The following is a 27,025-nucleotide window of genomic DNA, read 5'->3' as shown; positions in this document are numbered from 1 at the left end:
ACAGTGGGTGATATTCCTTAGATGAATTAAGAGTTTGTTAACCTTCGTTTTATCAGCAAAAGATAAACGAGGACGGAGGAAGCCTGTGCCGTAGGTAGAGGAAGCTGATAAGGGAGTTTTATGGCGAACACACAGTGCCGAATCAGCGACTTTCATTGTTTTAACGGAGACAGCAAAGGGGAGATGGCCGCAAGAGATATATCATACACATGCAGAGATCTTCCCTAGTGTGCAGAACCATAAAGCTGCTTATATACTCCCAACGTTTCCCTATATTCAGACATCAGTAAAGTGTGTTCAGGTAGCTGACAATCTTCACACACGCACAGAATGACAAGTCAATTACTCTCACTCAAATCTGCTGACCCAGCATCTCATAAATGGTATTTTATTAAAAGCACTTAACATCTGTTCACTGGATGACAATATATAGTGGGCTAAGGGTTTTTATGATAACATCAAATGCCAGTCAGTATATAGAGTCCATGCATGAGACTTCCATTTGAAAGCGTGGATAATAGAACCAAGAGGTTTCTGAGAATTGTGTTTCTGATAAAATATTTCTGATAAGAACAGCTTAGTATTGAAAAATATAATAGCTACTAATCAAAGGTTGTGCCTGATTGTGCAATTACAACATAATTAATCAAATAAATGTAGTTCAAGCCTGATTATAATGCAGTCAGGAAAATCAGAAAGGTGGTTGGGGGGTTATTATGCAATAAAAGAACGTAAAACAACACAAACTGATATAATTTCATGTTGGTCAAGAGAGACATTAACGCTGCAGACTGGGGAGTCTCTTTTAGGGGTTGCTGATGTTGTTCTTTCATTGCAGTACTGCCACCTAGAGGTCAACACGGTTAACACTGTATTTTATTGCATTCTAATGTGTCAATTTGAAATGATGCCTACTGCAAGTTTGTGACTTGTTTTTGACAGATGTCAAAAAGGAGAGTTCACGTCGAGTTTGGTGTCAAACTGAAGCTTCTGTCGTTTCTGGTACCTCACCCTCATCCTGCAGCAAACAATCACAGACCCACAGACATTCAGACATTGACACACAATAAAAATCAAACAATAATATATAATAATTTATATATATAAATATATATATATATATATATATATATATATATATATATATATATATATATATATATATATATATATATATATATATATATATATATATATATATATATATATATATATATATATATATATACTTTTATTCAGCAAAGAAGCACTAAATTAAAGACATTACAGTTTTTTTACAATCAAAGGTTTTGAGCATAAAATTAAGCGTTTTAAGAGTTTAGGAAAATTGTTAAAAGTATTGAAAAAATTGTCATAGCGATCGTAAAAAACTCTAAATACATTTATAGTGTTATAAAGGATTTCTATTTAAAATAAATGCTGTACTTTTGAACTTTCAATTCAATAAAGAATCCTGGAAAAATGTTTCCACAAAAATATTAAGCAGCACTTTTTTCAACATTGATATTTATAAGAAATATTTATTGAGTATCAAATCAGCATATTAGAAGGATCACGTGACACTGAAGACTGGAGTAATGATGCTAAAAATTCAGCTTTGATATCACAGGAATAAATTACATTTTAAAATAAATTAAAATATAAAACAGTTATTTAAAATGTTTTATAATATTTAAAAAAAATATATTTATTTATTTTTGATAAATGCACCATTGTTGAGCTTCAGAGACATCTTTCAAGAACAAACAAACAAACAAACACTCAGGAACAGTAGTTTACATTCATATTTAGAGATATATACACTCTAAAAAAAGGTTCTATATGGTACTAAAATTGGTTCTTGGCTCGTAATCATAGGGGAATCTTTTTAAGTGCTGTATAGCACCAATTTTGGTTCTTCAGTGGTTCTTCAGCATTTCTTTTGCTAAGGTGCTATTTAGCACCACTGACTAAGGTGCTATATAGCACCGCTACCATACAGAATATGTTAAGATATGGTGCTATATAGCACCAAAAATGGTTCCTCGATTACGAAGAAGAACTACTTTTAGTGCCATATAGAACCTTTTTTTTTTTTTAGAGTGTATGAACTAATCTAGACAGCATTAGATACTGTTTGCTAATGACTTAAGGAAACATTTTTGAAGTTATAAAGTGTAAGCATTATATTATATTGTTGTGGTTACCTGATCTCATGCAGTTTGATGCCCTCGTTGATAAAGACCATCGGGATCAACCGGAGGATTCCTAACACCCAGGTTACCATGGGAATATCAGAGATATAGAACGTGTGGTGGAGGTCGGGATCATGCCACAAGAAGCGGGACACCATTGCAAAAGAAGCATTAAAAACCGACCTGTGAGGGAAACAGAAAACAGCTTTATGCCCAGACAGCCTGTTATCTAAATGAACATGTCATTATTTCCATGAAGAACATGCTTTCAAATGATATGTAACTGCAAACAAAAGTCATAGCATGCCTTATGCTTCTGAAGTAATTCATTATGCTTTAATGTTCAACTACGTGTATGAAATGTATAAATAATGATAAAAAGCTACTAACACAACGCAGATGACAACACACCAGCAGCGGTTGCTCAGCGGACTCTGTTTCCACATGGGAGCTGAGCGATGCACATGACTGATGGAGGGACACACTTAACACACAGAGACACAAGAAACACCAGATTCATTCTTATATACATCTTCACTTTTAGCAGGCTAAATATGATTCAGCTTTAAAATATGTTTCCGCAAATGTGATGTGCTTAAAGGAACAGTTCAACCAAAAAATAATAGAAGAGTTTATTTTTGTATAGCACTATTATAAGAATTGCCACTGACTTGCATTGAGCAGCATAAGGAAGGCAATGGCTTTCTGAGCCAGACAGAGACCATCAGAATGCCTGCCGTACCAATCCGGAGACCACACTGTTGAATTCCTAAAGACAAACACACATAAACATCACAAACAGCATGACATATTATTTCAATATCTTAGCAATACAACAAGGTAAATGCTCCATTTATATGCTATGTGATTTTTGTGAACCGTAAATGAAACAGCACGCATTGTTTAGTATGCTACATTATTGTCAAAAATAAATATTACTCTTATATTACTAAATTTCGGAGTACTGTTCATAAAACAGAAGGCGAAAAGTACCTGGGTGACTACCAGTACCTGCATGATTCTGAAGTGCACATTTGATGGACACTGTACCATCCCATGAGGTCATTTATGAATGGTAGTGAAGCAATGCAACTGATGCCATATGGTGGATGTAGTATGTCTGAATTGAATTCATTCTACAAACATGTATACTATATAGAACATACTTTTTTTAATGGTCGTGAAGCAAGTTTCAAACCAAATGTAGTACCTACTATACAGTAAGTGATTTCGGATGCAGCGAAGGTCAACCTGAGCACATTACATTGTGGAACATAGACATAGTGTATATCATAGATATGTAAACTAGGGTTGTAGTCAAGACCACCTAAACTGAGACCAAGATCAGAGTGTGTTGAGTCTGGAATTAGAATAGGAAGGGGCCATCCCCAAACTTTTCCCACAAAGCTGGGAGCATGAAATTGTCCAAAATGTCTTGGTATGCTGAAGCATTAAGAGTTCCTTTCACTGGAACTAAGGGGCCAAGCCCAACCCCTGAAAAACAACCCCACACCATAATCCCCCCTCCACCAAACTTTACACTTGGCACAATGCAGTCAGGCAAGAACCGTTCTCCTGGCAACTGCCAAACCCAGACTTGTCCATCAGATTGCCAGGCAGAGAAGTGCAATTTGTCACTCCAGAGAACACACGTCTCCACTGCTCTAGAGTTCAGGGGCGGCGTGCTTTACACCACTGCATCCGACGCTTTGCATTGCACTTGGTGATTTAAGGCTTGGATGCAGCTGCTCGGCCATGGAAACCCATTCCATGAAGCTCCCTACGCACTGTTCTTGAGCTAATCTGAGGGCCACACAAATCAAATCCGGTCCGTGAACACTCGAGAGCAAGTTAACTGCATCTGCAACCTAGTTATTTACAAGGTTATCCCATTTTGTCAATTTTTTTTTTTTTTTTTCATTTTACAGCCATAGGCTATTATGAAAATTCATTGAAAGTTAATTGATTTGTTAGTGTGAAGGATGAACAGCATCATGTTAGCGATGTTAGATGGCAGAGATTGAAAGTGGCATTTATGTATACCTATGGTGTATACTGCAGAAATGCCTGCAGAAATACAGTATGAAGAGTAGTACTGTATGTTAGAACGCTATTGCATAGTCGACATGTATCACATACATTTCCACATACATGAGAAGTGCTGTTGGGTGACACAGTTCCTCATCTTGGTGGTTAATTTCAAGACAGAAGCTGTGCAGCAGGAGGCCAAAGCATGTGAGGAAGGTGCAGACGGTGAGATCAAACTTCACCTGGAAACACAGCACAAACAACTGCAACGTCTGTGGGAAACTACTGCACATCACTTTAGCTGATCAATTATTCAACATAAATAAGTGGTATGTGTATCAAAACAATTTATGGATCTCAATCAGCAGATAATGCTCTTCCAAGCCAATGAAAGATGCATTAAGATGTTCAGAAAACACATGACATACCCCTTTTAAAAGCTTCCCACTTTCTTTACCTTTTTTGGTAAGACTCTGAGATTTTTCCCAGTTGGGACTTTCATGATGGAATTGTCAGATGGCTTCCCCAGAAGGGATACACTGAAAAACAAAATCATAACAAAATTATGCCTCTAAAAATGATTTACCTTGTATATGAGACTTACAACACATGTTTATTTTAAAGAATTGTATCTAACATTCATGATTGGAGCAGGTTACATTTAAATATAATATAAAGTTTAGGGGCCCTCCTATCATTTATTATTGATTTTTTTAGGGTCACTTTGTGTGTATTTTAATGTGCTTTATTGTTTAGAATTTTCGTTCATACCTGAGTAAGGGAAAATAGAAACAGGACAGAAAGAGGACATCACTTGTCCCCAGTGGAGGAGGAAGTTGACATACACATGCCAAAATCTGTGGAAATAAACAAACACAGACAGGCTTACTCAGCTGTGCCTGTCAAACCCTGAGCTTAAGATGTAAATCATGAGTGTGTTACACATTACTTCTGACAGAAATAGCAAAGTCAAAGAAAAGGAGTGCATGTGGGACAGAGCAAAAGAGTCCGATGTTATGGAGACCTAGATGTGCCTCCTAACATGAGGGAATCAATTCATTCTTAACTAAAAATGAAATGCAAATTTTAAATGATTACCTTAAAATTTTTAAATATTAATAGATTAAATAAATCAATCAATTATTAAATTAATTAATGTGTAATGAATTAACTTAATTAAATACATTTTCTATACAAGCACAATTGGTTTGATGTATTTATGCAGTTATTTAACTTAATTTTAATACTGCATCATATTACTGTGTCATATATTATTTGAATTGTCCTAGACTCTGTCTCCGATGGAAGCTTGTTTTCGCCAAAACATTTTAAAAGATAATTCTGACTTTTTATCTCACAATTGTGAGTTTTCATCTCGCAATTGAGACTTTTTTCCTCAGAATTCTGAGATATAAACTTGCAATCCGAGTTATAAAATCAGAATTGCAATATATGATTTAAAAATATCTAAAGTCCAATTCTGAGGGCGAAAAAAGACTGGGTGCGTCCCAAATCGCATATGCACTATTCTATGACCTTTTTAAGTATAAATAGTGTAGGTAGTGTGTTCACACTGAAAACTCCAAAAAGATAAAGTGCACTTTAAATACCCAGATGATGCACTAAATTATTGGAAAAAATGAATGCTGCCCTCCACTCTAGCTTTAGACACGCACTTGCGAACTTGCGAATCCCTGCCGCCATTTTGAAGTGCTTTCCACTTTGTTGAAGGGCGCTGGGAAGATGAATGTGTATTTAAACTGGGTCTTTTATGTAGTAGAAATGTGAAATTATTTTTGAATTTGGTGCCTTCTAGACCGAGAAAAGACAGAAAAAGTATTTTTGTCTCATGTGGATGAAAGACAACAACTCCCAGAATGCACTTGCTTCGATGCCCAACAAGGCAACTCCCAAAGCCACGGCCACTAGTTATCACTTTTTTTATATTCATAGTAATAAAATAATTTTGTTCAGTTAGAGAACAGACACTACAATTAAAAACTGAACGTGTCTTTTCAATAAAATGTGAGTGAGCCGAACGAAAGGCACGGCGCAAACGCAGCAGGAGTCAGATTTCATTCATCACGAGAGCGAAGAGCTGAGGTAAGCGCGGCTGTTATTCACAACGCGTGTCCAGTCTGGCGCTTTATCAAATCATGCCTATGGAAGCTTAACTTTTATAGGAATTCATTGAAAAGTTGAAACACTCACTTTGCTCCGTACCGCTCCGTTATGAATGCCCTTTTTTTGTGAATTTGCGTCATCGGAGGATTTTTTCCAGAAATAAAATGTATAATTCTCTCATCTCAGGGGGACATGAGGGGGGAAAGTACGATAATTTGAATATACTACCGGGTTTCTACTGATACAAAGCTTAATGCTAAATCGCTGAAGTGACCCTTTAAGTGGAAAAAGGAAGTTTAAATGGACAGACCCTCACTCGCTTGATTTTGACAGAGGGAGCGAGTCTACTTTATGTGTACACTTCAGGCAGCTCCATAGACCACAATGCAACACAATTGTGACGTCACCACACATCACGTTTAATTTACCCCACCACAAACATCTCTATGATATTTTAATTATTTTTAAAAACATTTAAAACAACCCAAACACACATATATACATATAGAATGCTGCATTAAACAATTTCGTAAAATAAAAAAATAAATAACAAATCAACTCCACAGTGATTCCAAGTGATCAAGTATTAGGACGTTCCAGTTCAGCCCATTGCAAAGGTGGGCACTCATGCAACGTAAGCAATGACGCACATCCGAGTGAACGAGATGGAGGGAGCTTTAATTCACAGCTTTAATTACGTAGTGGAGGGGGAAGCACTACCAGATTCCAATGTTGAATGACAAAATAACCATGTAAAGTTCCTACACTACACTGTTGAGTACATAGTGCACAAGTACATAGTGTATAAGTGCATATAGTGCGTCATTTGGGACACAACTTGACTTTTTTTCTCCAAATTGCGAGTTTATATCACGCAATTCTGACTTTAGGCTATACAGTAAAGATTTTTCTCAGAATTGTGAGATTTAAACTCGCTATTGTGAATTTATATCACGCAATTCTGAGAAAAAAAACTTTTTTTTGACAAAATTATGTGCCGTAGTTTATTCGATTATTTCATTATTTATTTACAAATTTTTAATTTTGTGTCATTTTTTTTTTAATTAAATTAAATTCCTCTTTTTGTGGCACTCCTAATCCTTTCTTATACCTGAATGAAGACAAGAGACAGCTGACACTGGAGCAAGAACAGAAAACACTTTCTGATGCCTGCCGTGGTGTGACGTGCCTGAAGAAAACAACATTATAAAGTGCATTCACCACACTGATCTATAAAAATTCATAATATATGATACATTCATCTATGTACACGTGAGAGCATTAATGTGTGTCCACATGTACCTGTTTGATAAGCCTGATGACCGTGTTATTGTCTTGTTGGTTAAACTGTCCTGTGCAGGCCAGCCCACAGATGGCGCTAGAGAGCTGAATTACGCTCAAAGAGTCTGATGTGTTCAAAGTTCCATCAGCTGCATGAGTAGTGGACCAACAACATGTGGGAACCAGAGGATCTAGTGCAATGCTGTCAATAATAAATCAGAAACAGTGATGTACAGTTGATTAATATAATATAATGTATCATAATAAATAAAAATACATAAAATACAATAATGCCGATTAAACAGCAAGTGATTCCACTTAAAAAGACGTGTCTATATTAGTGAAACCAGAATTTGTGCCATTGTGACAACTTACCCCAATTAGAACAACAAAAGATCTTTTGAAATACAAGGTATTTTACCATAAAATCATTTTGTAAGTTTCATAGCTTAACTGTCACCCCTCTTTTTGAGAATACACATGAAAATGCACTATCCAAACTTAAAGTAATTCAAGAATGCTTTGGAATATAGACCTGAAACTATGAAAAAGTTATGGAAGTCTACATTTACTGTAAATAAAAAAATACTGTACTAAATATTTTTTATTTTATATAAAATATATATTTTACAAAAATGTTTTAATCTAAAATTACAATAAAATCAAAGCCATATGTCTAACCGAGTTGTGTTACAAATTTGAAGTTGATATCACAAAAATTGAAGTTCCCATGAGATTTTGTTTAGGCGCTATACCAACAATAGCCACCGGGTGTCATTGAATTTAGTTTTTTTGATGAATTTTCCTGTACATTTCTGTCCAAATATCACTTCCATCACAAAACAGTCACCAAATATGGAACCTTGAGACGCAGGCCTTTCCGAAAATATGTGTTTTGAAAAGATTTTGATTATAAAGTAGTTAAAATAAATGTTGTAATATGAAACATGACACCGCCCACTAGGGGGAGGAGCCCGCTAGAAGAATTTAAAGTACCATTCCATGGTAACGCAACATCCAATTTCAAAATGGTTTTCACAGGATGAATTTTGAGTTCGTAAGCGTTCGAATGATACCCAATTTATGATAATTACTAAAATATATGATACAAAAAAAGGAAGTGCCAGGTGTCCCGCCAGCGGAACGGTGAGCATTATTTAATCAAGCACAAAAACCAGGGTTGTTTTGATATTACAGAATCTGTGACGTCACACAGGCAAACAGATTTGCATATGAACACCTCCAGAGCAAGACATTGGCGATTAGTTAAACATCCCTGCACCATAGGCCCTGCCAACTGGCATTTAGTTGCTTAAAGGCCCACTGAAGTGCCTTGAAACGCGCAGCATTATTCAATGTGTTGACGTTATTTCCCCTGAAATGGCTCCAGCTGTAAGCAGCTCATCCCCTTTTTTTGAAACAGTCAATAGCGTTTCGTTAATACCACAGTTTGACTAGAGCCTTTCTGTTTGGTAAAGCCAGAGTTTCCTCCTAATCTCTAACCGTTTATCATCATAATCTCTTATCGCTTTGAAATACAGCATTCAGTGCAGAATTTAAATGGGTCAGATATATTTTGTTGTCTGCGCTCTCGGTCTCATGTCTCAGGGCAGCTTCAGGGTCTATTTATAATGTAGGGGGCGGGACGTTTCAGATTCTAGAGAGCATTTGATTGGACAGACGATGTGATGAGAAGGTGAAATCTGCGATGATGCCATCAAAATCTGTGATTAATTTTAACGGAAGTGAGAGACTGTACATTTTGAATGCTTATATCTCCTAAATGCAAATTTTTTCATTGTTTTGGAACACACCAGCTTATTCATAACCTTAAGGCCAACATAGTCATACTAAAAGCTAAAAAACTATGATTTTGAAAAACAAATTTTTATTTTAGGGGGCCTTTAATGGCTAACATTTGCCTACACTGGATATGAGCTTTGCAACAAAAGCAAACAGAAGCCATTATAAGCACTGACTACACTGGATACAGTATGCGCATTCAGTTTCTGAAATATTTCACGAACTTGAGTCTGTCGACAATAGGACGAATGTAAGAGTGAATGAATGTTCGCTTTGACACATCCAGTTTAAACAGCTTGTTTGTGTCTCTGTACAGACTTCAGAAGGATCCCAGCATCGGAAACAAGTGGATGGTTTCTTTTAATGGTGTCCCAGATCACATCTGATGGTTATGTTTGTTTGGAGTATTTTGTTTTGTAACCGAGGCACAGTGTAATGGAGAGTTTGCACAGAAACTTTTGTTTCTGCAGCCAACTGTGTTGGATTTGACAGCAGCTGCATCACAAACCGTAAGCAAATGATTCATAATGCTTTGTCAGTAAATTAAGGTTTTATATGGATAATGTTTTCAAAACACTTACTCGCGTGCAATAGAGAGTGGGAGCAAAAAATGTAATTAACAGTAATTATTAACATTATAAGTGAAATATTTTAAGGTAAGTCTACACAGAAATCGATGTTCAAAAATAAATAATAAATGATGTGTGACAACTAGTCCGGTCTCCCCTATGACGTGGCAATTTTAATGCAACAATGTTTCATGCTGGCATTCAAATAATTTGGGATAAGTGTGTTTTGTTATAATATGAAAATTAGTCATGTCCTGTCATATCATGAGCAAATCCATTCTTGGCAGGTTGTTGAGATGGGAAATGAGAAGAGGTGAGTTCTAGGGTAGATGGATCACCTGATATCACTTTGTAGGAAGATTTCATTGTTGTTGATGTTTTGACTGCTCCCGAGGCAGCACACGACCTCTCCATTCTCCTGCATGATACACACCATATCACATTCAGCTACACATACACACGCGCACGCACGCACACACACACAAGCACAGTTTATAATGGTTGCTTTGTTGATAATGATATAAATAATTCTGAGCAGTATCGCCAGATCTCACTAGAAAAACAAGCGAACCAGCTCTGACAAATCAAGTCTAAAACAAGCGACTGCATTTTTCTCGGCTTCCTCTGGGTGGTGTTTATGAATCAAGAATTGCTTCATTCAGTTTATCTGCTAAAAATATATTTTTACGCATTGCATATTTTATGTATATATTTATATACAACATCATGTAAAGATGCACCAGTAGGACCAACACATGGGAAATAGATCGATTAATAGGCCAAAAAAATAAAAAAAATAATGGTATGTATGGTACATTTATAACAGTTTGGGTGCAGTTCGATTTGTAAAATATTTTTAAAAGAAGTCTCTTATGCTCACCAAGTCTGCATTTATTTATTCAAAAACATGGTAAAGCATTAATATTGTGAAATATTATTACAATTAAAAAAAAAAACAGTTTTCTGTTTATAATATATTTTAAGTGTAGTTTGTTCCTGTGATGGAATGCTGGATTTTCAGCATCATTACTCCTGCCGTCAGTGTCACATGATCCTTCAGAAATTATACTAATATGCTGATTTACTGCTCAAGAACATTTTTATTATTACCAATGTTGAAAACAGTTGTGCTGCTTCATATTTTTGTGGAAACCGTGATACATTTTTTCTGAATTCTTTGATGAGTAGAAAGTTAAATGAACAGCAGAAATAAATATATTGAAAGATTATAAATGTCTTTACTGTCACTTTTGACCATTATAATGCATCCAGAATAAAAGTATAATTTCTTTAAAAAAAAAAACCTACTGTTGGACGTTAGTGTATACAATATTCTTAACACAGATTAATGCAGTTTATATTTTCATAAATGTCTGGCAAGGCATTTTTATTAATTATTAATTAATTATTAATCACAATATTTGTCAACAAAATATGGATCATGAGGGCTAAGATAACAAATTGTGTAGTTTACTTTAGTATTTCAATTTGTTGCCAATTTTATTTTGCTATATTTATTTAGCAAAATAAATACAAATAAATAAATAAAGGGTTGTTGTGTATGTATGTGTGTGTGCGGGTGTGTGTGTATGTGTGTGTGTGTGTGTCTTACTCTGGGATGTGCAGTCTGTAAATAAAGGGACCAGCAATGGAACATTATCAATGTTCTCCAGATGTGGCCACACATTCTCTATTCCTTTTGGAAGTTTGGCCTGAAAAAACAAGAATCAGGTTATCTCTATTTATGTCAAAGTGTGTGTGTGTGTGTGTGCGTACGGCTTGTCTATCAGTTTGGAATCCTACCTCCTGGTCCCAACAAAGAAAACAGCTTTGAAGCTCTAAATAAGGCAGAAATCAGTGTAAATGAGTGGCATCCTGTTTAAGTCCTCGATAAGACATGCTCCATCATGCTCCGCGGCTCTCGACTCTGCCCTCTCTCTGACACTGTCTCTCAGCAGAATTTCCTCCTCTGAAATCAATGAACAGTACTGTTTAAAATTCAACAATTGGTCATAGACAAGCAAGCATGTCTCGTTCTCTCACCTTCCTCTGTCTCTGGCTCCTCCACGTTATCTGGGTCGAGAGGGAAGCTCTCTGATTGGAGGGAGATGTGACAGTTCCATCCCGTCTCCATTCCCATTTTCTCAGCAAACACCTACTCATGGGGTGATTCAAATTAAGTATGTAAATAACATGAATAAATCATTTGTACAGTCGATCATCCGACATTGTTTGAATAATGAAAATGTCAAACAGCAGATGAGGAGTAAGTGACATGATTTAGGAAATGTTCCTGGATCAACATCCTTTGAAGTTGTGCAAAAACATTCCTATCCAAATATCATAAAGTCAACAAAGACCGCATTTACTTTTCATATACGTTCCTGGTCTTATAGTGCATGTTTTGTCAGTGTACAACTATATATGTACAACGATTTTCACACAATATAAAGCAGCAGAACCATTTTCAACATTAATAATAATACGAAATGTTTCTTGAGCAGCAAATCAGCATATGAGAATGATTTCTGAAGGATCATTTGACACTGAAGACTGGAGGAATGATGCTGAAAATTCATCTTTGCATCACAGGAATACATTATATTTAAAAATATTTTAGCATAGAAAACAGTTATTTTAAATTAAAATGATATTTTACAATATTACTGTTTTTACTGTATTTTTGATTAAATAAACATGCCTTGGTGAGTATAAGAGACTTCCAAAAATATTAAAGGGATAGTTCTTTGGCTTTGGCTTGCTCAGTTGGGGACACTAAATATTCTACTATATAACTGATCAACTCATTTCAATTTTCATAAAGTCATAATTAAGAGATAACATGTTGAAAATGTCCTCATTATTAGATAAAAAGTAAAAAATATGATTTTAAAAGTCATAATAGTGAGATAAAAAGTAAAAAATATGAGATGCTAAGTCGTAATTATAAGATCAAATGTTGAAAATATGAATTTTAAAGTCCTCATTATTAGATAAAAAGTCAAAAATATGACATTGTGAGATTGAACAGTTGAAATGATGTCTTTAAAAATTCTGAGATAAAAGTTAAAAAATGTGGATTTAAAGTCAAAATTATGACTTAAAAATCTAAATTAAGATTAAAAGTCCTAATTATGAGATAAAAAGCTGAAATTAGATTTTAATAAAAAAGTCTAAATTATGACCAAAACACACACTAAGGGCCCTATCTTGCACCCAGCGCAATTGACTTTGTACACCGACGCATGTGTCATTCCTATTTTGCACCCGCGCAAAGCGCGCTTTTCCCTCCACAGAAGCACGTCGCTAAACTAGTGAATGAACTTGCGCTCCCTGGGCGGTTCAGCGCAAAAAAGGAGGCGTGTTCCGGCGCAAAAAATCCCTGGTGCTATTTTGCTGTTCCATTAAACAATTGCGCCACTGACCAGAAAAAACCTAGTCTAAAGTCAGTGGCGCGTTGCGCGTTGTTCATTATGCTATTTTAAGGGCGCATGCTTGACCATAATGTATAGCGTGCACAACGCGCATTCACTTTGCTCATGTAATCTACACAGATGCAACAGTTATTTTTGCAAATCATAAATTGTTACACTAAAAAAATATTAACACATGAGATGACGGAAATCATTGTGGTGTGCCACGAAGATGTGAAAAAATAGGCATAAATCTAGCTTACAAATGATTAAGGCTAATTGTAATAATTAAGGATAAGACCTGTTTGCCCAATAGTGGACTAAGGACATCTGACAAATTGGTTTGTCCGTCAAGAACCAGGAAAAAAAATCGACTGAAAAACTGAAAAAACTGAAAGACTGAAAAAAAAAAGACTGTGAAATCACCTTTACCATAATGTACAACATTACAACTTCACTTCTCTGTCTTTCACTGCTCTTACAAGCACATCAGTCTCCTCGGCTGTGAACCACTTCTGGCGTGCGCCTGGTAAATACGCCATAATAATAGCAATCCATAATGGAACTTGCGCACCTGCTTTTAAAGGGAATGTTGGATGACGCTCGGATTGGTTTATTCACGTTACGCCCAAACCACACCTATGAATAATGAAGCTACTTCAGACCAACCCATTTTAGATTTGCGCCGGGCGCAAGAGCCATTTATCCCGCCGGGAAAATAGCAACAGCGCCGAGACCCGCCCACAAAGTTACTTGCGCTTCGAGCTTTGACACTTGCGTTTCAGATCGTTAAAATAGGGCCCTAAGACATTTAAGAGATGAAATCATGCTTGTTATTTTTTTTAAATGCGCTTTTAATTTTTTTCACACTTATAATAATAATATTTACATTATTGTTTTCATCCTACTATGGTAGTCAATGGAGGGTGAGATCTGCTTTGTTACAAACATTTTTCCAAATATCTTCCTTTGTGTACAGCAGAACAAAGACATTTTCCTCTAATGACTCTAAAATGACTCTAAATTTTTCAGGCTATTGGTTAACTTTAACCGGGGGTCGAAATGCGTCAGGCTATTACTACTGTGTGTTGGAGTGTCTGTGTTTGTGTCTGCTGACCTGACTTCGAACTTCCTCTTCAATGGAAAAATAGACTAAACGAATGCAAGCACTGTCCAGCCCTGAGATAAGTCTAACCACATCAGGACGGGATTGATACTGTGATGACACCAGACCAAGAAAGATCTGCTGCCTGAGGGATGTGATAGAGATGTCATCTACACACACACACACACACACACACACACACACACACACACACACACACACACACACACACACACACACACACACACACACACACACACACACACACACACACACACACACACACACACACACACACACACACACACACACACACATTTTACCTCCTGATAATGTTTTCAATCGATACATGATCATAATTCTTTACATTGTAGTCAGTCAGTATCATCATGTACCTGTAGTGTCAGTATTGTGGTTCAACGGCAGTTCCACACAGGTGTCATCTATTTCCGGATCATGTGGTTGTAACAGTGGCTTAAAGGAAACAGCCACACACTGACCAGCCATACAAGAACGCTGATAAAAATCCACAACTTTCTTCCTGCACACACACACACACACACGCACGCACGCACGCACCCACACACACCCACACACACACACTCACACACACACACACACACACACACACACACACACACACACACACACACACACACACACACACACACACACACACACACACACACACACACACACACACACACACACACACACACACACACACACACACACACACACACACACACACACACACACACACACACACACACACACACACACACACACACACACACACACACACACACACACACACACACACACACACACACACACACACACATGTTGGGTTTTCATGTTTTATGGGGACTTTCCATAGGCGTAATGGTTTTTATACCGTACAAACCGTATATTCTATCCCCTTACACTGCCCCTGCCCCTAAACCTACCCATCACAGGAGACATTCTGCATTTTTACATTTTCAAAAAACATCACTTAGTCTGATTTATAAGATGTTTTCCTCATGAGGACCTAAAATGTCCCCATAAGGATGAGGATTTCGGATATTGCCATCTTTGTGGGGACATTTTGTTCCTATAATGTAGGGATTACCAGTCCACACACACACACACACACACACACACACACACACACACACACACACACACACACACACACACACACACACACACACACACACACACACACACACACACACACACACACACACACACACACACACACACACACACACACACACACACACACACACACACACACACACACACACACACACACACACACACGCACGCACACACACACACACACACACGCTGTTTGTGTGCTCTTTCTATTCATCAAAGAATCCTTTAAAAAAAATACCACAGTTTGTTCAAATCAATTAAGCAGTTTTCAACATTGATAATAATAAGACATGTTTTTGAGCAGCAAATCAGCATATTAGAATTATTTTTGAAGGATCATGTGACACTGAAGACTGGAGTAATGCATCACCGGAATAAATTACATTTGGAAAATATATTAAAACGGAATAATATTTCAGCCTTGGTGAGGCTTCTTTCAATCTAACAAAGCCCGTACAGTTCCATCTGTGGGCCATACAACACAATTCAGCTTCATGCAAATAAGCAGTGATGTAATGCGACTAGAAGTGGACTGCATTCAAATAGGAAAGCCTGCTAGCACCGACTTGGCGACCTCAATGGATTTAATTGCTATCCATGTGGCGGAACCTGATTTCACCAAGTACAACATGTTCCCGGATCAACATCTTTGCTGATCCTGGAACAATTCCAATCAACCAGTTAGATTTGAGGGACACGTTTATGTCCAGTTTAGGATTACCAGGGTTAGGTGCTTCTACATCAGTGCTATTCACCATTTCCCTCTGATATTAAGGATATAGGTTTAGGTGTAGGGATAGGGTTAGGCCCTAGTTTTAGCATTGCCTTTTTGGACATGAATGTTGTTCCAGGATGTGTTGACCCAGGAATGCGTCTAACTCAGGACGTGCATCAGTGTGAATGTACTGTTAGAGCAGGGCCGTAACCACCATAGACATTGGAGGGGGACAAGTTCCCCCGAAAAAATTAAAAATGGCCAAATTGTTCCCCCCAATATTTGATATTGTTGATGCTGCTCTGCTGTGCTCCATTACACACGGCTCTGTTTGTTGCTAGGATGACAAAAGTAAAATGTTACATTTTTTAGGTTGGTCTCCCTCAGCGGTCTAATAGCGCTCGTCACTGTCAGAATGAGTGAGATGGCCAATCAAATCAAAGAAGGCGGGGCTTATTGTTAGTGCAAATTCCAACGCAGCACTTTAGTTATAGCAGTGCATCGTAAGATGTAGGAAGCTAAACATTTAATATTTGACAACTTTTTTACGATAAAAACATTCAGCGACCAACAGTAATTTGAAGTGATGCAAAAAAAGGTTCTATATTGCACCAAAAATGGTTCTTGGCTCGTAATCATAGGGGAACCTTTTTTAGTGCTATACAGCACCAATTTTGGTGCTTCAGTGGTTCTTCAGCGGTTCTTCAGAGGTTCTTCAGCGGTTCTTCAGAGGTTCTTCAGCGGTTCTTCAGAGGTTCTTCACCGGTTCTTCACCGGTTCTTTGACTAAGGTGCTATATAGCACCTCTGAAGAACCGCTGAAGAACCACTGAAGCACCAAAATTGGTGCTATATAGCACTAAAAAAGGTTCCCCTATGATTACGAGCCTTTTTTTTAGAGTGTACTTGACATTTTTTTTAATGAAATTTCACCATTTTGAATTGAAATTATGACAATATTTATGTAAATCAGAACTGAATTTGACGTAACAAGAAACGTTTTGCATTTTTACATATTAGGCAGATGAAATGAGAGTGAATCTGTGCAAATTTAAATGTTATTTGCAAATAGTTTACTTCATAACTACAATAGAACTAGAACTTTTAATCATTTTAAAGATCTTTAATAATTTAATTATTTTAAATAAACCAATAAGACCAATAACACCACCACCAAACAAAACTTTGTTCCCCCCATTTCTAAGACATGGTTACGGCCTTGCTTTAGAGGTTCAAGATTTGGGCATGTGATCTGAAAGCTGATGATACAAAGCGCTCAAAGAAATGTTTTAATGATGGAGAAGTTTGTGAGATTCCCTAACACCTTTGTGTCCTTGAGCAAACCATTTAACCCAACAGTAGATACTCTAGAGGGTTGTGCCAGCCCAGCACTTAAATGTACTGGGGTACTTGGACTGCAATTGTGAATGAACTCAGACTCACAGCAGGTCACTGCATTGCATCTAGTGCTCTAACACTCACACACACAGAGTTCACAGCATGAATCTACAACTGAAGTGAGACCTTTCAGAGTCAGTGAGGGGTTGAATATCCTCTCCATCCCAGAATTCAGTGCACACACCCAAAATTACATCGGCTGAGCCATATGAGAACAACTGAAGATCTCCTTGGGACAAAAAAAGTAACATATTGTACTCAGTGTAACATGTAAAATACTCAACAGAATATTAGTTTGTGATATTATGTAACTGTTAATATCAACCATATTTAGTTTAATTCATTTCAATTCACATTTATTTTTTATAGCGCTTTTCACAATACACATCGTTTCAAATCAGCTTTACAGAAAATGCATATGTTTCTGTGTCATTTGTTATCAGAGGTGACCGTGTCCATATTTCAGAAATATTAATAAAACATATAATATTGTATAAATAACACTAACAACAATGTCCAATATACAGTACCAGTGCTAGTTTCATGTGTCTTGTATCACTCATGGTTTTTCTAGCATAATAATGATTTATGAATTTATAAGAAATAATTTCAATAAAAAATGTAATAAATATTCCATCACCAATTATTTATTTGGTAAGTAGCCGTGCAAAGAGTGGGATAATGTATCATAAATATATAATCATAAAATAAACCTCTTCCTTACATAATGCATATTTTCTGTATACACTGTGCACAGTATGTATAAACATAGTAACCGCTTACTATTGGCTGTGGGTGTTGTAATGTCACAGGTCACATGTGTCCAAGGATGTTCATACATGTGCACGAGTGTGTATGCTCACCGGTTTGAGTGTGGTGCCCCAGCAGTGCTATGAGACGTGAAAAAGGAAGTCGTCTCATTGACACAGAAGGTGGAGCAATAATCCCTGGGTCTCCAGGGCAGGGGATGGAGGGCATGGTGTAGGCTGCCACACTTATTCTCAGTTCGAAAGGCTCCTTTGCAGAGGTGGAGAAGCCTGTAGACATAAACGCATGCACTGTACTGACTACAATGCAGTTTTGCAGTAAATTTGTATGATGGAATTTGGAAAATGAACAGCAACCATAATATTACCATGATATTTTTGGAACAAAAGCTCAATGCTTAATAAATATGGTATTACCATGTGAAATCATCACAATATACTATATATTACTGTTGTATTTTTTTTTAAGTCTCTTATGCTCATCAAATTTATTTGATTTGAAAAATACAGTAAATATAGTATTATTGAGAAATGTTATTATAATTTAAAATATTTTTATTTTATTTTAATATATTTTAAAATGTAATTTATTTCTGTGATACCAAAGCTGAATTCAGCATCATTACTCCAGTGTCACGTGATCCTTCAGAATGCATTCTAATATGCTGATTTGCTGCTCAAAAACATTTCTGATTATTATCAATGTTGAAAACAATTGTTCTGCTTAGATTTGTAGACCATGATACATTTTTTTCAGAATTCTTTGACGAATAGAGTTCAAAAGAACAGCATTTATTTCAAATAAATATCTTTTGTAACATTATAAATGTCATTTTGGATCATTTCATGCGTTTTTGTATTTATTACTTGAAAAAAATAAAATAAACAAATAATAAACTAAATCTAACTGACCCCAAATCTTTGAATTGTAGTGTACATGGTACTGCACGGTATTTCCAAAATACCATGGTATACAGTGCTGCTTGAAAACTCTGAGAAATCTGTGAATAATTTTAACTAAATAATTATGTTTGTTATGCTCAAAAAATTCACCCTAAAAAAGAAAAACAGTCGTGGTCCAGAATCAACATGAACTTTTGTACAGGGTCATATATAAATATTTTCATAATTTTTTTGTCTTGTGGACTATATTTATATATATTTACATGGTACTCCAAAGTATGCAAAATATACCTTGCCAAAAACATGGTATTACCATGGTACATATGAAAACACATTATTGTTACTTTTTTGCTATAGATGCACTAACTATACTTTCCTTTCCTCTTTACTCTGGTGTCACTTTTTACACCACCTCTGCGATTTTGTTGATGCTTCTGATTTTTCACTGTTGTGAATCTACATGACAAAAAGTGTAGGCTATCTGTTATTTTTGGAGCATTAAAAACCACAATGTCTCTCATCTGGCTTTACCCAGAATCCTTGGTAGATGGCAGAGGCCCCAGGGTGGGCGGACTGGCTGACAAGGGGGTCAAGTGCGCACCAGCGCAGCGTGGGTCAGGTGGTCAGAGAGGCGGAGCATGCGGGTGGCAACTCCAGGGTCGCAGAGGACTAATTGCAAAGCCAATCCCAGAGGCCGAAGAGAGGGGGCGTGGCGTTGCCAGCACGCGTCATCAAACTGCACCCATGTGTCATCGCACTGAGCCTGACCAACCGACAAACTCAGCATCTCTAGACTGCAGAGTGAGCGAATCTTGAGAACAAAGACATCCAATGAGACCTAGTGAGTCACAAGAGCAGACTCATTTGTGATGAGGTGGACTTGCTAAAGAACATCTTTTCAGGGTTTGGATTGGGCCATGAGAGAATGCCCTGCTTATCAACACAACACAGGACCTGCAATACACACATACAATCACATACATACACACAATTTGTGAGGACATAAAAATTAAGCTAACCATAAGTGCTATACTCCTAAACCCAAATTTACAAAAAAGTACCATGTACTATGGTATTCTTTAATATACCCTACAAATACCGTATAAATAAAGAAATTGCATTATGGCCAATACAGCTAAACCAATATTTTGTCTGTGATATTTCCGTGACGTTGACGAATTCAATATTTTTTGCAATCATTAAATTGTGTCATAAAAAATTAAACACTAAAAATGAATAGTTTTAAATACAAAAAGGGAATTTTGGGCATCATAATATTATAATGTAAAGTATAATTTTTTTTTTTTAAATGTGCTTACATTCAAAGGTAATCTAAATGTAAAAGTACTGGAAATAAGCATGAAGTGAAGTGAAGTGAAGTGAAGTGAAGTGAAGTGAAGTGAAGTGACGTGTGGCCAAGTATGGTGACCCACACTTAGAATTTGTGCTCTGCATTTAACCCATCCAAGTGCACACACACTGTAGTGAACACACCGTGAACACACACCCAGAGCAGTGGGCAGCCATATTGCTGCGGCACCCGGGGAGCAGTTGGGGGTTCGGTGCCTTGCTCAAGGGTCTCACCTCAGTTGTGGTATTGAGGGTGGAGGAGAGCGCTGGTTATTCACTCCCCCCACCGACAATTCCTGCCGGACCGGCTCCGAAAAAGTATTTTGTTCATAGTCCAATATGATGAATTAAAAATGCTCTAGTATTGGCCAATAACCAATATGATCCTGATATATTGTGCAATCCTACACTTTAAAAAAAGTCTATAAATATAGGGCCTAATGTACTAATATGATGGAATTTTTTCATTGTGTTGCATTTTATGTTTTAGGGTCAAAAGAAATGGCTGCAAAGTTAATGGATAATGCTGGTAAAAAAAAAAAATATATATGATTTTTTTTCCCTTACAGTGTAAAATATACAACATTTCTATTTCATTATCATCTTGATTTAATTTTAGAATATATTAGACCCATTTCAGGACCATCCAAAACCACCAAGGACATTTTTCTTATATTTATGTATACATTTTAAGTATAGAGCACATTAAGATCACATGGGATTTGTTCACAGATATTCCTGCATGCTGATACTGACCAAGTGCATTCTGCTACACACTCAAAGCTCTTATTTCAGTATTGCATTACTTTGAGAGAGATAGAATAACATTCCCTGCCCCAACATCACCTCACGTGCAAGAGATGTTATCAGTGCAGAAGCATAAGGCAATGTGCAATATGCTATCACTCCAATCATAAACAGGCCCCAAAAACTAGTTTGACATTAATTCACTTAAAATATATGAATACAAGTAGCATTTTTTCCAAAGATAAAACATAATTTGTTTGCAGATGCCAGCTGATCATCGAATGTGATGTATATTTTATAAATGTGCCTTTATGTCCTTGCTTGCAAGTCTTTTTTGCTTGGTTGCACAGTTACAGATCCCAGACTGTGCAGCAAACTAGCCGTGTGGCAGAGTGTCGATGTTTGACCCCAGAACACTGAGTAACATTTCTTGCAGGTCAGCTTCCACATTTCCTATTCAATGAAATGGGAAAATCAGTTTCACACCAACAATATATTCATTCACATGGTTACAGCTGAGAGCAACAAATATAAAGCCAGCTATTGTGTGGGTTCCTTTTTATTGAACATACCCACCAGTCCGCTGGCTGCGAGCCCATCTGTAAAACAACACGGGCCTCTCCGTACATGCACACGAGAACCCAAAGCAGGGGCAACAGAGGTAAAACACCATTCACCTGCAACACAACATTTGATGTTTTATGTTATGCTCAATCTTTTAAAGGTATCTTTTTTTAAAAAAAAGGGCCAAAAGTTCCATATATAAAACTCAGTGCCACATCACAATGTCTCACAAAATATAATGCACATTTTGTAGCACTGTAACACTGTCCTTATTGTTGATCCTGATATAGACTGCAACGTTTCAGACCTACAGGTAGCTGCAAGAGTGTAACAGGCCACGGTCCAACACCAGGAGCGCCAAACAACATACGCAACAGATTCAGAGCCAGGAGCAGCACCTGGAAAATAAAGGTCAGAAAGATGTTACAATCCTGGACCGGGGAATTTTTCAAATTCATAACAGTGAAAAAGCTATTTCAGTTCATAACATCTACTACCACTAACAAAACGTACCATGGCACTACAGGACATTCTCACACACTAATTTAAACAAACATTTACTTTGAAAGCAATGCTAGTCACTTCTTATAAAAAATGTCTCTCAAATGAATAGCATAAAAATGATAAAAGACGAGTCTCACCAAGACAAAAGGCGCTGGGCCTCTCTCTAGTAAACTCTGCACAATGAAACGTTCATTATCCAGAACTGACACAGGTCTGTGCTGAGAGAGTTCCAAACACCTCCTACATAAAAAGATCCATATAAAAGAGATGATGTGCCAAATTCTGGGCCTTTTTCCATAAATCTTGCTCTTGTGAACATCCCGAGGCTGTAGTTTAGGAGTTCAAGTGTATAGGATATGCTTTGCCGTTGTCAATGATAATTTCTGTCATGTTGTTACAAGCTGATTCAGTGACGGTGCTGTAATAGTGGAATATCATATTGAATACAGTCCTTAAGCTCTTAAGTCCTCCAATAGGATCTATGTTTTGTGTCTGGCACAGATGCGCTAACATTAAAAGACTCCTATTCAAAAGAGAGTACTAGAACACCACTGGGACACAATAGTGCTTGTTATCTGAAACCCTTTCTCTTTCACTTGTAGTTAAGGAGAAACATCTGACACTTCAATAAAATATAATTTAGGACTACATTTAATCTCCTGAGCTATGAAAAAGCAATAACATTTTCCTCTGGGAAGCACTTGTTTTCTGAAGAATTGGCTCACAGATTTTGGGTTTCTCTTGACTTGCAGTACTTTTTATCATTGAGCAAAGAACTAGCAAAAAGGTTGAGATGTGTTGAGGAATGAAAAGAAAAATTGATTAAAAAAATAAAAGCTAGCTATTATTAAAAAAGGGAAAAAAAATAACAAAAGGAGGAAAAAAAATACATACTGAACCACTTCAGCTGCTGGAGTCTACGTTACCCTGAAGAGCTATGGTTGGAGCAAACGATGTGGACGGGGCCTTCCACTATCCAATGGGGATGGAGGAGAGGAGAGGTGACTAAACACATCACTGCGGGATAAGACAAAATGCTCCTCTTCCTGTCCTCACATAGACCAATCAGAGAAAAAAAAGGTTTTACAACAACATGGCTCTCATTTTATGCTCTTGTGCAAAGATAGTCATTTAGTTCCAATCATACAGTTATGGAAAAGAATGGAATTCATCTGTTGAAAACTGCATAAAAATATGCAAGGTGTTGCCTTGGGCATATTGGAAACAAACTGTATTTACATAGCTTTATTTATTCATAATAATGGTTCACACATGGTTCACACAAAAACTGCTCTTTCGCATAATGCATATGCCAAGCTCCCTAAATTCTGGTCTGTTTGTCACACAAAGCTATTATTTTTTATTTTTTGCTTAGAGAAATATTAGTGCTAAGAATATTGTGCATGAGTCATATGGACCATTTTTGTCCTTTTGTATGGGAAAGAGCAATGTGAATATTCTCCAAAATCTCTCCTTTCTGTGTTCTACAGAAGAAATATAAAATCATGCGCCTTTTCACTTTTAGGTGAACTATTCCTTTGAGTGTCATGTATGCTCTAACCTGAATTCCTTTTAGTTCAGCTGGTGCTTCACTGCCAGGGCGTAAAGAGATGATGTCAGCCTCCACCAGCAGACTGACGGGTAGATTGACCAGTTTCCCATCACGGTAGGTCCACTGTTGTGACAAGGCAGGGGAGGGTGGGGTGAACAGGTCCTCTGTGCCTCTTAGCCAATCCGAGGAAGGATGTTTCCAGAACTCTGTGATGCAAAGAGCAAGAGTTTAAAGTGATCATGAAATCAAAATTGACAACTCTTTTTTTTAAATGGAATATTGCAGTGTTTATTATAAAAGATTTATCCATGCATATTTTTTTTTTATAACTCATGTGCCCTTATATTCTTTAATCAAAATAACTTCCACTCTATCTTGCAGCAACATCTCTGATGATGTGTACACTAGGGTTGGGTACCGCTCACATTTTAACCGGTATTGGTACCGGTGATGTTTGTATACTGTAATATTTACTAGTAAATAGTAGGCTACTAGGTACTTAATTTAAATCATAAAAACAACCATTTTTTTTTTTTTTTTTTAACTGAATTTCTATGAAAAGATTTCCCACAAATTATGTGTTGTGTATTTTCTGGTAATCAAATGAAGACTAAAGACATTAATTTAATTTATCTTTTAATTTAATTAAACTTTTTTTGTCAAACAAAGTGCTGCACAACTGAGCTTTATACGGTTAACATGAAAACATGAAGAAAGATTTAAATGTATTACTTAAAAAAATAAAGTTTTGATCATTTATTATAATTACATTAGTTTTAGTATTATTATTACATTGACACATATTTCATTTAGCCGAACTTTTATTTTGACGGGTTGCCGTGAAGACCTTTGAGTTTCTGTGTGTTTATGACATGACGGTAGTTTTTCTCAAATAAGATGGTAAAATGCTGATGAAGTGACTCTCAGTGGCTCTGGAGATGATGTTTGTGTGTTTTTTTTGAGACGGCAAATTCTGAGTGAGTGTGTGTGTGTGTGTGTGTGTAGGGGGGGTAAACCGCGCGTATACGGCGTTCATTCCCACAGAGGCACGCAGGATTCATATTTAAATAGTCTTTTTGCGGTTTAATATTCACAGACACTAGTCTATATCACCAGATGCGTTCTCAGGTACCAAACTTTTAAGGGCACCGACCAAATTACGTCGGTACTACCAAGTAAATCAATCAGTACCAAATTTCAGTACCTGAGAACGCATCTGGTACGCAACCCTAGTGTATACTGACACTCACATGAGATCACAACAATAGCGAATGACAATGATCCAATCAGTTCTTAATTTTTTTTCTTGTTTGAGAAGCCGTTTCACTCGGATATATGCTGCCCATGCTAATTTTTCACTGTGTGTCTTTAACGCCAAAAGAGGGCTTGCGCTGGAGCAAGCTGTTAGGAAATCTGGCCCTTAAAGTCATCATATTCATCTAGTAAGTCATAATTTCAACTTCTTATGCATTATTTTTTTTTCTTATGTGGCGGAAATTGGCTTTCACAGTTATGGGCTTCCATAGATCAGTGAGCTTGCAAGTCACAATTTTGACTTTTAAATTCATAATTTTGACTTTTTATCTCATAATTATGACTTTTAAAGTCTGTAAATGTCCAATTTATTCAGCTCTTTTCTTGATCTCTCTGTGACAAGAATACTATCATACTAATGAATGATAAACCGCTCCAAACGACAATTCAAACTGATTCAGAACAGGTGTGTTCGACTTGAAGTGGCACTGTGGGGACTGCGGACCGATCAGTGAATGACATCAAAGCACAGCGAGAGCGATTCAAAAGCGAGAAGTCTGGTCTGCTCTCTAATCTAATCTCTAATCTCTTGTTTTTATTCTAAACCAAAATCTTTGTTCTAAATAGCCGACAGAAAATACAGGATACGCAATGTGATAGCTGAAATATTGTCACGTTGTGTTAAAACCAACAGCTTTGCTATTTTATCACTGCTTGACACTGCTATTTTTTATATAATTTGCCTGAATCAGGGAGTGTTCATCCTACTTTCCTGCAGAGTTCAACCATGCTCTAACTCGTCTTTAATTTTTCAGATCTCTTTAATTTTAATTATTTCTCCTAGACTTAATGCCTAGACTAGGATAATGGCAAGCAAATGGCCACTGGCTCTTTTTTTGCAGTTTGGAACAAACAGGGTGAGTAAATGACACAATGTTTATTTTTTGGAACTTTTATTTAAATATATATATATTGCCGAACTGAATTGTGGGTTCCGTCGCGTCGCTTCACTCGCGTTGCAAGTGGCAGAAGTTGAAAATTTCTCAACTTTTCAAGTGCCAATGCAAGCATCATCCAATCAGATCGCCCTATGCAAATACCTTAGAGCAGACGGTAGCCAATTGTGTTCATTTAAAACACCGGTGAATGAAGAACGATCAAAATGGAGGAAAAACTGATCATTGCGGTGGGTAATCACCCGGTACTGCATGACCAATCTTTGTATACATACTGGGACACAAACCAGGCCTGGAAGGAGGTGGCAGAGACGTTTGGTGAATCTGTTATGTACCATGCTTGTATTGTGTCCGTGTACTCTGTTTATCATTGAATGACAGGCAACCAAATCGCATCCATTTCGTCACACAGACTAGCTGTCAAAAGGCGCCTTTTTTGTGTTGTGTTGTGGTCCAAGCGGCAAGTAATGTGATTGGCTGTTGTCACTATGACAGCCGCATCAGCACCTTCAGCCACGCCCTCCGTGAAGCATTAACGCAGACGCCCCATGTGAATGCAGCCTCAGGGTGTGTGTTCAGTAGGGTATGTATGTGACTAACCCTGTAAAGTGTTCAGTAAAGTCTCCACTCTGCGGGGCATCTCCTCTCTCTTCAGCCACTGGAGGACTGTCAT

At 37.0% G+C, this 27,025-nt stretch overlaps 1 pseudogene across 1 annotated transcript; it reads right to left on the bottom strand.

Moving 5' to 3' along the window:
• Nucleotides 1-945: 945 nt before the first annotated feature.
• Nucleotides 946-27,025, bottom strand: LOC307123441 (transmembrane protein 94-like; annotated as a pseudogene). The gene is made up of 25 exons: nt 26,953-27,025; nt 24,152-24,348; nt 23,485-23,636; nt 22,728-22,830; nt 22,398-22,484; nt 22,095-22,199; nt 21,871-21,975; nt 19,957-20,379; nt 18,619-18,792; nt 17,882-17,984; nt 14,893-15,038; nt 14,510-14,667; nt 12,023-12,134; nt 11,854-11,948; nt 11,592-11,691; nt 10,318-10,426; nt 7,629-7,809; nt 7,438-7,515; nt 4,974-5,059; nt 4,660-4,741; nt 4,326-4,474; nt 2,846-2,943; nt 2,586-2,658; nt 2,187-2,357; nt 946-1,018 (listed from the first exon to the last, which is right to left on the bottom strand). The product of its transcript is annotated as a transmembrane protein 94-like (transcript).

The sequence above is a fragment of the Gobio gobio genome (genome assembly GCF_949357685.1).
Source record: "Gobio gobio genome assembly, chromosome: 3".
NCBI lineage: Eukaryota > Metazoa > Chordata > Actinopteri > Cypriniformes > Gobionidae > Gobio > Gobio gobio.
Note: the sequence above shows the minus strand (reverse complement) of the source record. Positions and strands in the feature narration are given on the sequence as shown.